Source organism: Anser brachyrhynchus (assembly GCF_964034855.1).
Source record: "Anser brachyrhynchus genome assembly, chromosome: 3".
In the NCBI taxonomy this organism is placed as follows: Eukaryota; Metazoa; Chordata; class Aves; order Anseriformes; family Anatidae; genus Anser; species Anser brachyrhynchus.
This window is the reverse complement of record NC_137696.1, coordinates 20,209,763-20,226,036: the sequence shown is the minus strand read 5'-3', so window position 1 is coordinate 20,226,036 and position 16,274 is coordinate 20,209,763. Positions and strand designations below refer to the sequence as shown.

The 16,274-nt window shown below is 36.0% G+C and overlaps 1 protein-coding gene across 32 annotated transcripts in view; it reads right to left on the bottom strand.

The window, feature by feature from the left end:
* NRXN1 (neurexin 1) overlaps positions 1–16,274 on the bottom strand; it is a 725,132-nt gene that overhangs the window by 475,616 nt on the left and 233,242 nt on the right. The gene's annotated exons all lie outside the window — the stretch shown is intronic.

The following is a 16,274-nucleotide window of genomic DNA, read 5'->3' as shown; positions in this document are numbered from 1 at the left end:
TCCTACGGATAAACATATACACCAACCTTATACAATGTGTACAGGGTTTGGAGATATGCAAAGTCAGGATTTGTTTATGTTTAGTTAATAATAAATGCTAGTAAGAATTCAATGGAAATCTGTAAATGTTGGAGTAGTGTAATGGTACGGGTATGAAAATCTGAGGATGTCAGATTCCGTAATATGTAAGAGCTATAAACTCAATCTCCAGAATACAGCTGCAAACACCAGTCTGTCATACCATCAGCACAAGACCCAAACATAAATACACAGGTAAAGGAAATAATAACAGCATGAATTTAGAAGAGAACAGAATAGAACAGTTAATGACAGAGCAGACAAAAAGCAGATGTGAGAACATAGTTTTAGGAAAATTCTCCAGGCTTATCTGTCTGCTGTTGTTCTGTCTCATCTGCTTAGGTCCCCCTACAGCAGACTGGACAAAAAAAAAAAAAGCTAGGTATTTGCAATGCCTATTTTACTTTCAATAGTACAGCACTGTAAAATCAGATAAATAGGACTTCAGTGATTACATTTTTATTGAACTTTTTTTTTTGATAAAAACATTAAAAATTAATGGTCTACAATTATTTTGAGGTGCTATCTCACTGGTTTGATGCAGTTATTTGGAGTTTTTTTGTTTGTTTGTTTAATGAAGCAGAAGGCAAATCCTATTAGACCACTTTATATATGTGTATATATTTAAGCATAAAATGGTAATGAATATAATAATATTCTTACAAATATATTAATATATATATAAATTTAAAAAATGGTCTAGTAGCCTCTACTTATCTAATATGCTCCACACAATGACCAAATCAGGCTTCAGAAGTATCTTAGCCTACATAAAACTACCAGGATTTGCAAAAGGAAATTCACACCTGGGTTTAACAAGCTAAGCCTATTTTGTAATTAAACACTTTAAAAAATAAACAAATACCTCTCAGAGCACCCTTAAGGAGGGTTTTCCCCTCTATTTTGCTAGAGGTTTTCTCAAAAGATACAAACACCAAACAAAAATCCCTAGTCTTGAGTTCCAGATTAAGTGATGTTCCCTCTCTTTCAACAAGCACATGATCATACACAATATACAGACTGCTGCTTATATTGGCCATTTCTTATGTACAATAAATATACAGTAGGTGCTATGTAGCATGAAAACGTTGCTACATCCTACCCAGGCTTCTCTAGTTCTGTAATATTCAGACAGCTGGTACCTCCATGGACAAACACTATCACCTTTCTAGTGAGGAACTCAGATAAATATAGGCTTAGGAATATAAACAGTTGCATGGTAAGAAGGGTTACAACATAACTGCTATCTCACCCTTCCAGACTTCTGGAGAACGGTAATCCTGAGAAAGCCTTTTTTTCCCCACAGGTTCCATTCTGGACAAAAATTACATTCTTACAAAAGTTCTGACTAAGGCTTATCATAGAGAAAAAACAATTAAATTAGTCTGGTTTTAAAAATAACTTTGGCATTTTTCCAGACTTCTTTTTATCGAGCATAAATTTCTTACACTTAGGACAAATTTTACCCCCGTTGAACTTGATTGAAATGTGAGCTAGATTTTACTTGCATGACTGATGCCAAAAATTAGTCTGTTTAATCTGTCCAAAAATCTTTATTTTTACCTTTAACATAGCCAACAATAGAGAAGCAAGAAAATACCTATCTATCATCCAAGTCCATCAGAAACAGCAGGTCAAGAGACTTACTGCAAATATACTCGAAGGACATACAGAATTTGTTGTACCCATTCTCTAGATCTTAAAAACTCTCAGCCTTGTGTGCAGAACCCAACACTAGACTAAGAGCCACGGACCCTAACATGTTTCAGTAGAGGAGGAAAATCACGGCTCGTTTTGTTTTAAAAAATTTACAAACAATGCATTTTCTAGGGTTTCAATACACTAAGCAGTGGACCGCATGACTACCATGCCTCCCATTTAATGAATATTTAATAAAAGCATGAAACGCTCAAGAGCAAATTTATTTGGTATGGATGCTTACTGCAAATGCATACTAAAACAGCATGAATAGCTACACTGAATAGATGATAAATATTAAATGCAGCAACTTGGGACAAAACTACATCTACCATGTATTTAATGACTCAAACACAAAAAGCTAAAGAATATAAATGAATCAACACGCAGTATATTTATGTATAAATATTATGCAATATAAACTACTTCTGCAAAACCAGATCACTCACACAGATGTGAAAATGAATAGAACTGTAACAGCATGCCAGGCACATTTTTTAAAACTTCCCCAAAGAAGGGCCTGAAGGAGCAAGCTCATTCAAAAGCAAAATTATAGTCTCATATTGTAAACAGAGCCACAATTTATGCAGACTTAAAAAAAAAAAAAAAAAAAAAACCTTTTAGATGTTGTTGGGTTGACCTTGGCCAGCTGCCAGACACCCACCCACCCAGCTGTTCTCTCACTCCCCCTCATCAAGGGGACAGCGGGGGTAAGTAAGATAGAAAAGCTTGTGGATTAAATAAAGACAGGGAGATCACTTACCAATTACTATCACAAGCCAAACATATTCAGCTTGGAGAAAATCATTTTCATTTATTGCTATTAAAATAGTTTTGGAAGGTGAGAAACAAAAAAACAAAAATTAAAACAAAGCCTTCTCCCCATTTTTTTCCACTGGATCAACTTTATTCCCTTCACTGCTTCATTCTTGCCTCCTCTACCTCTCCCTGTCCTGCCCTGAGCAGTACAGGGGGATGGGGAATGGAGGCTGTAGGCAGTCCACACCAGCTCCTGTGTGCTGCTCCCTCCTCCTCAGTCTTTTCCCCTCTTCCACCATGTGTCCTCTCCATGGGCTGCAGTCCTTCAGGATAAATCTGCTAACGCATTTCACTGGCAACAGGTCCTGGAGGAAATATCCACCTGCTCTGGCATGGGGCCCTCCACAAGCTGCAGAGAAATACCTGCTCCAACATGGTCTCTTCCACAGGCTGCAGTTAAATCTCTGCTACAATAATTGGAGCAACTCCTCTCTCATTTTCCATTTTCCATTCCCTTCCTTCTGACAGGCAGTATTTTGCCATCTCTTTAATGCTTTTAGAGGCACCAACAATTTGGCTGATGGGCTCAACTTTGCCCTGTGGTGGGGCCATTGAAACCAGCTATGTCTACCATAGACAGTCCCGACTTCTTCTCAGGGAGGCCACCACCTGCTCTCCTGCTACCAATACCTTGCTACAGACATCCAATACAGAGGTTAACATTTCTGTGTCTATTATGTTATTTTGTAAGTATTCACTTCTGTCAAAAAGTTTAGTCTTGAATTTTCCTTAAGTGAGAAAATAAAAGGCCAAATCAGTAGCCCTTTACCTCCTCAATGGAAAAAAAAAAAAAAAAAAAGAAGCTCGAGTTGTCATGGAAAGATCAAATCAGCTTCACGGATTGGAAAACGTGTTTAATATGGGTCCCATCTGACTGACTTTCAGTAAGATTACTAATGTCAACCTATGGACTCTTCTTCTTCTGCAGCATCTTCAATCAATGTATGATGGTATGTACACTACTTAATTCACTATTTGATCTCTTCCCCAATTCTTGCAGCTTCTATAATAAGGTCTGTACTACTTTTTTTTTTGGTGACATTACTAAAAAAGTAATTGGTACGTTTTACGATGTTCATATAAGCTACTTAAACAAATGTTATGGAAATACTGTAGTGCTTTCCTTCACATTACATGTCATCACTTGATACATGAGCTGATCAAAATCAACTTGTGTATGAAGATTCCCCCAATTCACATGGCAGAAACTAGAATGAAGATGATTAGGATGATTAGGTACCCCATTTGGTGAATCTCTGAAGAATTTGTAAACTGAGGTTTAATTTAACCACTAATTTTGGCAAGAAAGTGGCATGTAAAGTTTGAATCTGAAGTGTTGGCAGTTTTTAGCATTTATTTTTCTTTAGGTTATGCTGAAACATTTAATTTTTAAAAAAATAGCATTAATTTGCTTAAAAACTGGCCTAAACTGGGGGGGGGGGGGGGGGGGGGTAAGAAATTAAAGTCAAAATTTATCATAATATTTTATGTCAGAAAAATATTTTGGTTGAAAAAAAATGAAAAATGTGGAAAAAGCCTTTAATTCCATACTTATCCCAAACTTTATTTTTTTACTTTTTTTTTTTACCTACCAAAACATACATGCCTTTTTTTTTTTTTTTTTTTTTTACATTGTAGGATTGCGTTTTGCTTATTCAGTTTTCAGAATTCATTGTAGTATTACCACATGGCCCCTGACCACTCTGACATTGCATTGTAAATCCATAACAGGCCTCCATTAAAGTATGATAATAGTGCATCAGAGCACACACATTTATCAGGTAGGTCAAATCCATACTTCAGATAACTGGGAAAGTTTCTCATCTGACAACAGTGTGTTCATGCATTGCAGTCAGGAGATTAACCCTCCCCTCTACGGGATACAAGACAACTTCACCTTCACAACCTCTAACTGGCTCACCAATCGCTCCACCCTCTTCTGGCATTTTGTATGCATTTCATATCAGAAATGTCATGAATTCAAATACAGTCATAAAAAATATTCTCACTTGGACATACACTGTACATCTCTAAAACACAAATTTAACCAGCTCTACCAGATGCTGTATAATACCTGCACAGCTCTACTACTTCAGATCTAATTAGGAAAATGTGTACAACACTGCTCTGTAGCATTGCAACAGCATTTGCTCTAAGTTGAAGTCAGTTAATACCATGTTCACATCACAATGTTAGATAACGTCATGGTTTTTGATATTGTTGTTGTAGTCTTGTCTTAAAATATCTATCTGGGAACACGGATTACTTTGCAGAGTCTGTAGTTCTTCACACCAAATCACTTTTAACATTGTGATTCTTCAAAAGCAACTGAAGTGTTTTAACATAACGTCTACAGAAGGTAGCATTTTAGCAGCTCTAACAAAAACACTGATTACGAAAGAACAAAGCAAGCAAAACCTGTAATTTAGCTAAAGGTTCTTGACTATATAATGTATTTCCTTATTTGGTAGCTTTTGTATTTGACAGTCATTTGGGTAAGCATGAAGGTATACGATATGCTAGATAAACATGGACAAAACTACTGCATTCCATAAACCTAATTACAAAAACAAAACAAAACAAAAACCTAAATCTCAGGTTTTCATGCTTAATCCAGTATTCTGGTAGATCTCTTTCATTTTCTAGTCTAGATTCTTCAATATTATGGAATTCACTATTTATCAAATGCTTATCAAAGTGTTCTCAGTAGCAACAGATAATCAGAAATTCAGTACTAAAGTGTGCAGATATTCCCCATCATCTATCTATCTTTGACAACACATTATCATCAATCTTTCTCATTAAAATCATGTTAAAAACTTACAAATCAATTCAAACTTAACAATCTTGCCTTCTATGAAATATTCTGTCTGAATGGTTAACGACAGTAGTAGTGAAATACCACATGATAACTAAGTTAAATTACTTTACAAACAAACGGTGTACCTGTCAAGATTTGTGTATCATTTCATATTTTTAAAGAAACAACTTAAGGCACCAATGAGTGCTAAGGGAACAGGCAGACATCATTGTAAGGCAATCTTGATAATTTTTGATCAAATGTGGTGACTGGGAGAGACTAGAGGAAAGCAAACATCACTCCTAACTTCAAGAAGAGCAAGAAGAAAAATCCAGGAAGCTACAAGTGAGTCGGCCTCCCCATGATCATCCTTGGGGACGGAGGGGGATCTCATAAATAAATGTAAATACCTGAATGAGGATGCAAAGAAGACAGAGCCAGACTCTTTTTCAGTGATAACCAATGCCAGGAAAAATGGTAATGAGCACAAACAGGAACATGAGAGGTTCCATCTAAACATCAGGAAAACATTCTTTATTGTGAGTGTGACAGAGCACTGGCACAGATTGTCCAGAGAGGGTGTAGAGTCACCCTCCTTGGAGATATCCAAAAGCTGCATGGGCATGGTTCTAGGCAACCTGCTCTAGGTGTCCCTTCTTGAGCAAGAGGGTTGGGCCAGATGACCTTCCAACTTCAACCGTCCTGCGGCTCTGTTATTGTTCCTGCAGCTCTCATTCTTTAAAACATTATTTTCCACATTTTTGTTTCTCCTCACAGCAAAAACTTCACTCTTTTGTTAGTAATACTAGCAACCTCAACAAATTACTTGCTGACATGGCAAACCTCCGTGACCATTTCACTATTTTATTTCTAAAGAGAAATCAAACTTCACCTATACTCTAAGCATGTTCTGGCTGTAGGTACAGAAGCAATTCCCTTTCTTTTTACACTAGTTACTATGTTTTCAGTAAAACTCAATCAGTTGAGCATGTTGATGTAAATGGCTTTTAGGAAGCTAAGGCTAGAAACACTGAAATGATTCAACAACATTTTGGTAAATAAGAATATTCACTTCTGGTATCAATACTTAACAAAAGAAGAAATTTGTTTTTTGTTCAAGTGAGTTTCATTGCTATTAATAATGTGACAGACAAATGGTCTCAGTGTTTGAATAGTACCTAATGAGATACTCATTAGTCTCTGTCTGGTTACTCAACTAGATACTCATCACATTTTCCAGTAGATGCTGCCAGTTAAGAACTATTGAAGAACTCTTTCAGGGGCAGCTGGTACCCATAAAAACACACTTAGTGTATAGAAGAATGAATCTGAAAACTGCTGGTTTCAAACTGATTGAAAGTGGAAAAAAAAGCATATAATAACTTTCCAATGGAAGTATCGTAACACAACTGTTTCTAGATAGTTTGAAAAGACATCAATGGTGTGAATTCAAATAATAACTGTGACATTATTCTTGTTTGGCCAAACTGAACAAAATACAGAAATTGTGCGAGGGTGTGGTGGTTTTACTCAGGTGGGCAGCTGAGCTCCACCACAACCGCTCTCTCACTCCCCACTCCTCAAAGAGGAACGGGGAGAAAATGCGATGAAAAGGGCTCAAGGGTTGAGATAAGGACAGGGAGATTGCGCAGTAACTATCGTAACGGGCAAAACAGACTCAGCATAGGGAGATAGTAAGATTTATTGCTTATTACTAACAAGCTAGAGAAGTGAGAAACAAAGGAAAGAAACCAAAAGCACCTTCCCTCCCCCATCCACCCTCTTCCACCTCCTCCCCCCGAGCAGCGCCAGGGAACGGGGGAATGGGGATTATGGACAGTCTACAGTGCTTCTTCGCCACTCCTTCTCGATCACTCTCGTCCCCTGTGCTGTAGGGTCCCTCCCATGGGATGCAGTCCTTGCTGAACTGATCCTATGTGGGCTTCCCACAGGCAGCAGCTCTTCAAGAACTGCTCCAGATATGGGTCCGTACCACGGAGTCCATCCCTCAGGAGCAAACTGCTCCAACCTGGATCCCCCACAGGCAGCAGCTCCTGCCAGGTCACCTGCTCCTGCGTGGTCTCCTCTCCACGGGCTACAGGTCTGGCCCAGAATCTGCTCCGGCAGGGATCTTCCACAGGCCGCAGCCTCTGTCTGCAGGTCCACCTGTTCCACTGTGGTCTCCTCCACGGGCTGCAGCGTGGAACCCTGCTCCACTGTGGTACTCCATGGGCTGCAGGGGGACAGCCTGCTTCACCAGGGGCCTCGCCACAGGCCACAGGGGACTTCTGCTCCGGCACCTGGAGCACCTTTCCCCCGCATTCTTCACTGACCTTGGCACCTGCAAGGCTGTTCCTCACTCCTCTCACTCTCCCAGCTGCTGTGTGGTGCAGTGTTGTTGTTTTTTTTTTCCCTGTCTTAAATATGCTCTCACAGAGGCACAAAACAACATCGCTTATTGGCTTGGCTCTCGTGAGCAGTGGGGCCCTTACCGAACATGGGGCAGCTTCTAGATTCTTCTCACAGAAACCACACCTATGGACCCCTGCCACCAAAACCTTGACACGCAAACCCACTACAGAGGGAAGGCAGTCATAATCCATCTCTGCATTTCTCCAGACTTTGGAATAATGCATTCCTCACAAGAAACTAAAACCCCTCTTCATGATCACTTAGATTCAAGCTCAGTCATCTTTGCCCTCAAAAGGGCATTGCCATTTGGAAAGTGATGAGAAACACAGCAACTGCAATGCTGTTTGCCATACCTGGCTATGAAATGGGAAAATAGAAGGTAAAAGAACCACAGATCTGCCACTGTACAGTTTCAGTGTAAGTTAACAAAGATGCGAAAAAAAAAAAAAAAAAAAGGAAGTCGGCTTACAGAATTATCTTGCTTTGACATTTTAGAAGACACATAAAAGTCAAAATGTTCTGTCCATCATCAGATGAAGAACAAAAAAGCTGTAACGAGTTACTGTTAATTAACCATCCCAGGATCTTAAGTTGTTGGAACAGGTTCAGAGAAGAGCGATGAAGCTGGTGAAGGCACTAAAAATAAGACTTATGAGAAATGGCTGAAGGAACTGGGATTGTTTAATCTGGAGAAAAGGAGGATCAGAGGAGTTGTGATCTCTGCAACTACTTGAAAGGAGGTTGTAGTGAGGTGGGTGTTGGTCGCTCCTCTCATATGACAAGTGATAGGATACGAGGAAATGGCTTCAAGTTGCACCGGAGGAGGTTCAGATTACATATCTAACAATTTCTGTATGGAAAAAAATGGTTATGCATTGGAACAGGCTGCCCAGGAAAATGGTAGAGTTGCCATCCCTTTAAGAGATATATGGATGTGGTGCTTAGAGACATGGCTTAGTGGTGGACTTGGTAGTGTTGGGTGATGGTTGGACTTGATGATCTAAGGGTCTTTTTCAATCTAAATGAGTCTATGATACTTGTATCAACTCTCTAGTTCTATCATGCAGATGTAGTCTTTTACTTTTATTAAGAAATGCATTTAGAATGAACAGATTCAACAAAATTATTAAAATATATTTGTATGTTTTATATAAGAAGCAGTTATAATCTATCACTACAGCATTTCATAGCACCCTTTTGTTGTTTTTAAAAGCGAATTAAGAACAGACTTTATTAATAATGAATTGTGTCTATTGATGGGTGTTTATTTATTTTTTTCAAATTATCACTTAATGACACTTAGAGAAACCATTAAAAATGTATGGCAGTCATTCTAGCCAGCATGAAGTGTTGCACTTCATTTAATGATTAAAATGTAATTACCTACATAGAAAAACACTAGATAATATGAACCCAATAACTGAGTATAACATGTTTTCATTATGAATTCTGAGTACTGTAAATTACTGTATATTACTGCAGTTACAATCCCAAATAGCTGATTATGAATATATAAAGACATGGGATCTATTCGTATCATAGAAAGACTTCAGACAAGAAGCATGTCTCATTATAGCACACGCGAGCGCAGGAAAGGCATATTTCTTATTTCCTTAGAATTTACCTTCTTTTCCACTAAAGTCAACGATAGTTTTAACATTCACTTCGCTAGAGGTTCATTTAGGTTCTTAGAGTTTGATCAAATGGCCAGAAGAAATACTTCCACAGGCTTTAGCAGATTTCTCATAGCAGATTCTGCAATCCTACATAAGCACTATGTTTAGCTTTACTGCATATGTAACCTCCTTCCTGGCAGTATTAAACCACAGAATAAGTCTGGCTGATTTGATCATAATTTGATCCTGTACCCTTGCCTGATTCAAATCAAATGCATACCACTGGATGCTTTGACCTTATTATGTATCAAAAGTAATGGGACGACAGACCAGAGAAATGAAATCATCCAGACAGGATAAATCAAAGCTATTTGATAATGGCTGAAACATTTCTCTAAGGAAAAATAAACAAGAAATCTTAAAATAAGATTATTAAACAAATTTCAAGGATACATGTCATGTGACAAACCATTATTCGATACTATACAAACAATAACTAGTGAAGTGCTGTCTATTCTTTTGTCTACCTACCAAAAGAATTATTTTCAAAGAGGAAATAAGCTGAAACCATTGATAGCCTATTTCTAAAAGCCATGTTCCCGCTACAAAATCTCCAAAATATTAATATTATGGACTGAATATATGAACTATTTCAAACCAGACTCTAGTATGTTCCCAGATGTACTGTTTTGTGCTCCATTTCATGGTAATTTAAAATTCAAAAATTTATCCATTGTGCCACCTTCTTATTTACAGTCTTTCACAGAGTAGTTCAACCAGGGAAAACTTTACCAAAACAGCATGTAGACAAAATAATTAACAAGGATGCGTAATACTACAAAGCAAGTCATTCTAAACTGCCACTTCTGTAGTAAACATCAAAAGCTGGAAACTTCACAATAATAGCAAAATAATGGCTTGCCATTACACAGAGGGTCTGCATATGGATGTATGACTGAACCCAGAACTATCTCAGGATGCATCATGCACAAGGTTTCTCAGCATACTGCCATTTTAGAAGGCCAACCTAAATCCTTTCCTGAATTTATCAGTCACTGGATCTTAAGACAGAAAATTCAAAAATAATGCATTTATTCTCCAAATTTTATACCTTAATTTGTTTCCCACTTGCATAAAATGGGTTTTCTGCACTACTTATATACATGAATCATACAGGCATTCAAAGAAAACAGATAAGTACTGTCAGCTTAACAAATTTAACACTTAAGTACAAAACCAAATTATATAACAGCAAATGATAAAAATATGATAATGCCAAAGAAATTATTAGTTCAAAAGGAGTACAGGTGTCTACTTCACTGATATGCATTGAATTAATTTGAAAAAGTACTGATGTTGCTATAGATGATCAATTTTCTGTTCCCATGTCATTTAAGCACAGATAAATAATTTTATTTTTTTACAGGAGAATCTCACACTCTTCCTTACCCTTCCTTACATTGTTTTGTTCCTTTCCAACAACTGTTGGCCTCTAAAGAAATACTGTAAGAAAAGTCCTAGGGAACAATTTGGGGAAGAAATGAGATTCATGATTTCATGAATCTAGGAACTTGCTCCTGTTTCTTAACAATTTTTGCTCTCCCTGGCTCTCTTCCCTATTAATAACACTGAAAGGAATACATGATGCTGCAATAGATTCTCTAGCAGGAACTGAAATCACTGTTGAGTATCGTATTTGTAAGCATACACTCAAACACATTGTGTAACCTACTGTTGTAATACTTAAGCAAACTTTGAATATGAATAAGCTTTTATTATATGTAAATCAGCAAACAAAAAAAAAGTCAGTCATAGACTGTTAAAAGCAAATAACCACACTTACACTTTGAATAGGAATTTTCTTTCTCATTTGGAAACAGCTATTGTTACAGAATGATGAAGACAGATAATCCCCCCCGCCCAAAAAAAAAAAAAAAAAGTAGTTACCAGCTCCAGAAAGCATTCTAAAACATGTTTTGATTTTAGTGGTCACATTATTCTGCTAATAAAGTAAGAAGGGAGGGAGAAGTAATGCACATCCATTAGGAGAAAAATCATGACTGACATAACACAAGAACAGAACATTTGAGAAACATGAGCAACTTATTCTGAAAGAAGGTAGAATCGTTTCCTCTAGGATTTTTTTTATTATTTTAAATTATATTTTGACAGAAAAATTCAGTACAAGTGTCTATTCACTCCGAAGATCAAAGGAGTCTAAACTGTCTCAAGCCTTTCTCCAGAAGCAAATTCTGAGCTCAGAAAAAAAAAAGACAAGAGAAGTCAGACTTTGATTTGGCACTCTTGTGTTAACCAACTACTTTGGACTACCATAATCTGTTTATGAACTGCACTCTGACTGCATGCTCTATTTTGTAAAAGGATACTACAACTGAAATTATGGGCAACAAAGATGTACTACTTGTATCCAACATACAAATAAAGCTATTATATACTTGAGTGGACTGAAGTGTAAATTAAAATTCCACCTGAAAGCAAGGATTTAACCACATAAATGATATAAAGTCATGTATAATACCATGTTCCAGTAGAAGACAAACTCTGAAAGGTTTTATAGGTCCTGTTTTATTTTATAAACAATCACGATTAAATTAGTTGCTAATTACAAGAGGTATGAACACTGAAATGTAAGCGTTTGATCCCTACCCACCCTCTCAGATTAGAATAAAACAATGATACTTGCCACTTGTGATAAATGAGTTACAGGGAACACTAGGTAATTTATCACTAAGTAAGTGATAAATTACTCCATTTTGCTAAACAGCTATTTTAATTCTTCTATTAAAAAGGCTAGATAATGTAATTTCTTCACTCATTTTCAGTTTCTTTTATTTAATCACACACATTATGCACTTCAAAAACAAATTTGCAGTTGGGTAGGGAGAGTAGAATGAGTAGGAATTTTTAGGAATTATGCTTTCTTAGTATATGATAAGTATTAGACTGATAAAAGCTGAAAATAAATGAATCTTTTCCACATGAACTGTCATCTCATTAATAAGTATTAGAAAGTTCTGTATCAGTTTACATCAAAAGAGTAATGCTTTTCATATAATTACTCAAAAAAAAAGATGGACACATTAAGTTTAAAGACATTCGTGTTGAATTAAGAATAAATTGCAAAATATCATATATATATATATATATATATATATATATAAAATACATCTATATCCACAGAAAATGAAATAGCTTTTACTCTACATGACTGTAGCTTCTAAACTCAGTGAAGGTTTTGGTCAGATGTTCAGAAACCAGGCTACTATTATACAGGCAAATACAGGCATCAGTTACTATGCCAAGGTAAAAAAAAATGTGCTGAACTCAAAGATCAAAGGACTTTTCCAGGCCTCAGGACTTGATTCCCAGTGACTTTGCAGCTAAACTGCAAAATGGAGATTCAGCTTTCAAAGAATCCCAAGATAGTCCTTGAAGTTTCTACTATTCTAGTCCACCCGTACAGCATTCATGCTGGACAAGAATATGCTATGTTCTTATTGATAACCGGCACTCATTTTACCTCAAGTAATCACACAGGAGCACAGAGGCTTTTGACACAAGATTGCTTAAAGAAATCAGTCAGAGTTGGCAGAAAACCTGACAGTGAAATAGTAAAAGCAACTTTTTATTTTTTTTCTCTGTAACTAAAACTCCTGCAAGTGCCAGTTTTAATGTGTGATGATACAGGAAAGGTGGGGTTCTTTTTCCCTGTCCTGTGCTGGCTCTCTTCTGCCTGCAGCATACAGGCAAGAACTGCGTGAAAGACAGATGCACTTATTCATGTGAAACTGGAAAGCAGACTGTATACCAGATTAAATAAATAAGAATATATTAAAAATTCCATTTCTGGCCTGTTCCTTCGGCACCTGAGCCCTTGGCTGAGGGCTTTCAGTAAGATTTACATTCATTCTTAACTATCATTAGTAAAAACATGATTAGGAGAGGAAATCTCTAAAATTGCTTTGATTCTCTTGGTATTATATTTAATGTACACTTCAAGCCAAATAACATAGAGAATAGTTCCAATCTAACACGTTATATAAATTACATCTCAAGTAGGTAGTGATATAATTAGCTGAACGATCTGATAAAGAACATCTCCAGTGCTAATAAGCTTCTGAAACATCAACTGAACGTCTCTTATAGTGCCACACAGCTCTACTGGATTAGTACAGCATATCCTGGGGTTTGGATGCAATAAAAACAAACAAACAAACAACAAAAAAGTAATTTTGAGCAAAAAACTTAGGAGTTCTAGCTAACATCTGTTACAAGAAGCACTGTGTAACAATAGGTTCTCCAGAGATGCAGAGGGAAGACCACTGCAATGGTATTGTGTGTATGAAGAAGCATTTTTTTAAAAACAGTTTTGCACTGATATGAGACAGGAATGCATAATGTTTGTCTCTCATTTATCGTTTAAGCTCTTATATATCTTGTCCAATGTACCATCAAAAATGAACCCCCCAAATATTCCTATACGTTCCTTTCTCTTAATTTTTAATATTTAAAACACAGTATACATTTTACATTTACAATGAAGTGATGAAATCTTTATTAACTGTCTGTAGCAACATCTTTAAACTCTGGAATGTTTTTGCAAATTTAAATTGCTTATCACTCAAAAGTAATTGAAAAATAGATTTAGATTGACCGCAATTTTGGAATTTATTTCTGATTCATGAAATAACAGACTATTTTGTTTTTGCCTTTTCTGTTTTTAAAAACTGACAAGTAAAAGTTTAAATTAAGATTGTAAAAAACAGGGTTTTCTTCTGGACAAAGACAAAAGTTCTTTCAAAGAAAGACAAAGGTTAAAAAAATCTCTTAGTGAGCAAAAGAATATTGCAAGATTAGGTGTTAAGTTTGGTTTAATTTGTATGTTTTAAACAACTAGCATCATATTCTAATGTTTAATTACCTAACTTAAAGTTCAAATTACCTTTACCCAAAAGTTGAATAATGTTCACTACACTTTCAGTATATTTTTTATTATATTTATGAATGCACTTGGTGGACAAAATTAAGGACAATGCATAGACATTTTAGTGACAAGTACTGCACAGTCCATTCTTGATCTGGGATAAGAACAGACCTTTTTCTCTGGAATGACGAATCAACTACGTATCAAGATTTTTATTTATTTTTATTTTATTTATTATTTTTTTAAGGACACGGAAAATGGGTATTTTAGAATGGAAGCAAATGAAATATTAGAAACTATTTGTGTGATAATAGCGTCTCCAGATCATGACCATAAAGACAGCTGAACTGTCTCTATATTTTACAGAGAATAACAATCATGCAGTTATTTACATGGAACTGCAACTACCTGCATATATATTGTAAGAGACATTCAAGGACAAATAGCACATGTACATAATCATGAAATGATTATTTCAAAATCCACATAAATGACTCATATGGCTTCCCAACATGTATAAAACCTTTATGGTTAGGATTATATTGCAATAAAACTGTCATGAGACAGACTGATATTCTGCCTAAAATCAGTTGGTCCTATATTACTATAGGTAATTACAATTATTATATTTGTTTGTTTGTTTGTTTGTTTGAACTCTGCCCACCACTCCTTTCTTTCCTCTGTCTTAGTTTCTGTTCTCCTTCAGAGGTCCTTCTTACTGCATGGTAATTCCTGCTGAGAGGAACAGATATGCCGCTCACTGACCTTAGTAACCAGCAGCCACTGGGAATGCCCAATCACATCTAAAGATCAGAATAGTCCTTAATATCATCAACAACAAAAAAGCTCCATTTCCATTGTGGGTGCAGCACCCAGATACAAAAATAAAAAATAGAAATAGGAACACATGTCAAAAATGTGGGTAAAAGGCCTAATTAATTCAAAATAATTCAACTTTTTTATTTTAAAAAACATACTAAATTCTGATGAAATCCAAAGAAGGCTGACATATCACATTGTATACTGATGTATTGTAGATTTTTTTTTTTTAATGTCTGGCATGCTACGACTGTTTTAGGAATTACTTTACTGCTACCTCTTGTTGGTGAATTGGTAGATGAACTAGCGTTATTGCTTATTCTTAACTAACACTTATTTTTCAGGACTATAAACAAAACACAAAATAACAAATATATCTGTAATAGTTTGATAGGATACAATTGTTTTTCATCATTCTTTCCCTTTTTGAAACTGAATCAAAATTTACATGATGGTATTTTGGAAGAAAGGAGTTATGATGTAAAGAACTCCGGAGATGTAAAGGAGGTCATATGTCTGGAGAATATGAGAGTTATGAGCAAATAATCACCATAAGATTCATTAATTTCACATGTGACTGCATCTCAAAATCTGGGTTTACCTGATCACAAATCTAAAAGTATGTAAGCAATTTTTTGCTAATGAACATAGACAGCCGTCAGTGTAATTTCCATTAGGTTGTGAAGGAGCAGCAGCAGCTAACCTAATGCTTGTTTTCTAAAATCACAGTTTGTTACCAAAACAAATGCCTTAAATCTAAGTTTAAGAGTTCTGCCATTTTCATTTTAAAACTCACTTTGTGAAACAAGCCTACTTATAGAGGTCCATATACGAATAGTTCAGCATGATATTAAAGCTCTTAAACACGTTTCCCTACCTCTTTTTCAGTACGTTTGCCTAAAACTTACACCCATAAAGTGATAGAGACAATTTAAAGAAACTTGATGGATATATTAAGAAGTTTCAAGTAACAACTATAAGAATTTTTCTATATTAGATACAAGACAATTATTTCTATCATTTCCTCCTCTTCTTTACAATATGTACCAGAACCTGATAATATGCACTCTTTGAGAGTCTTAAGACG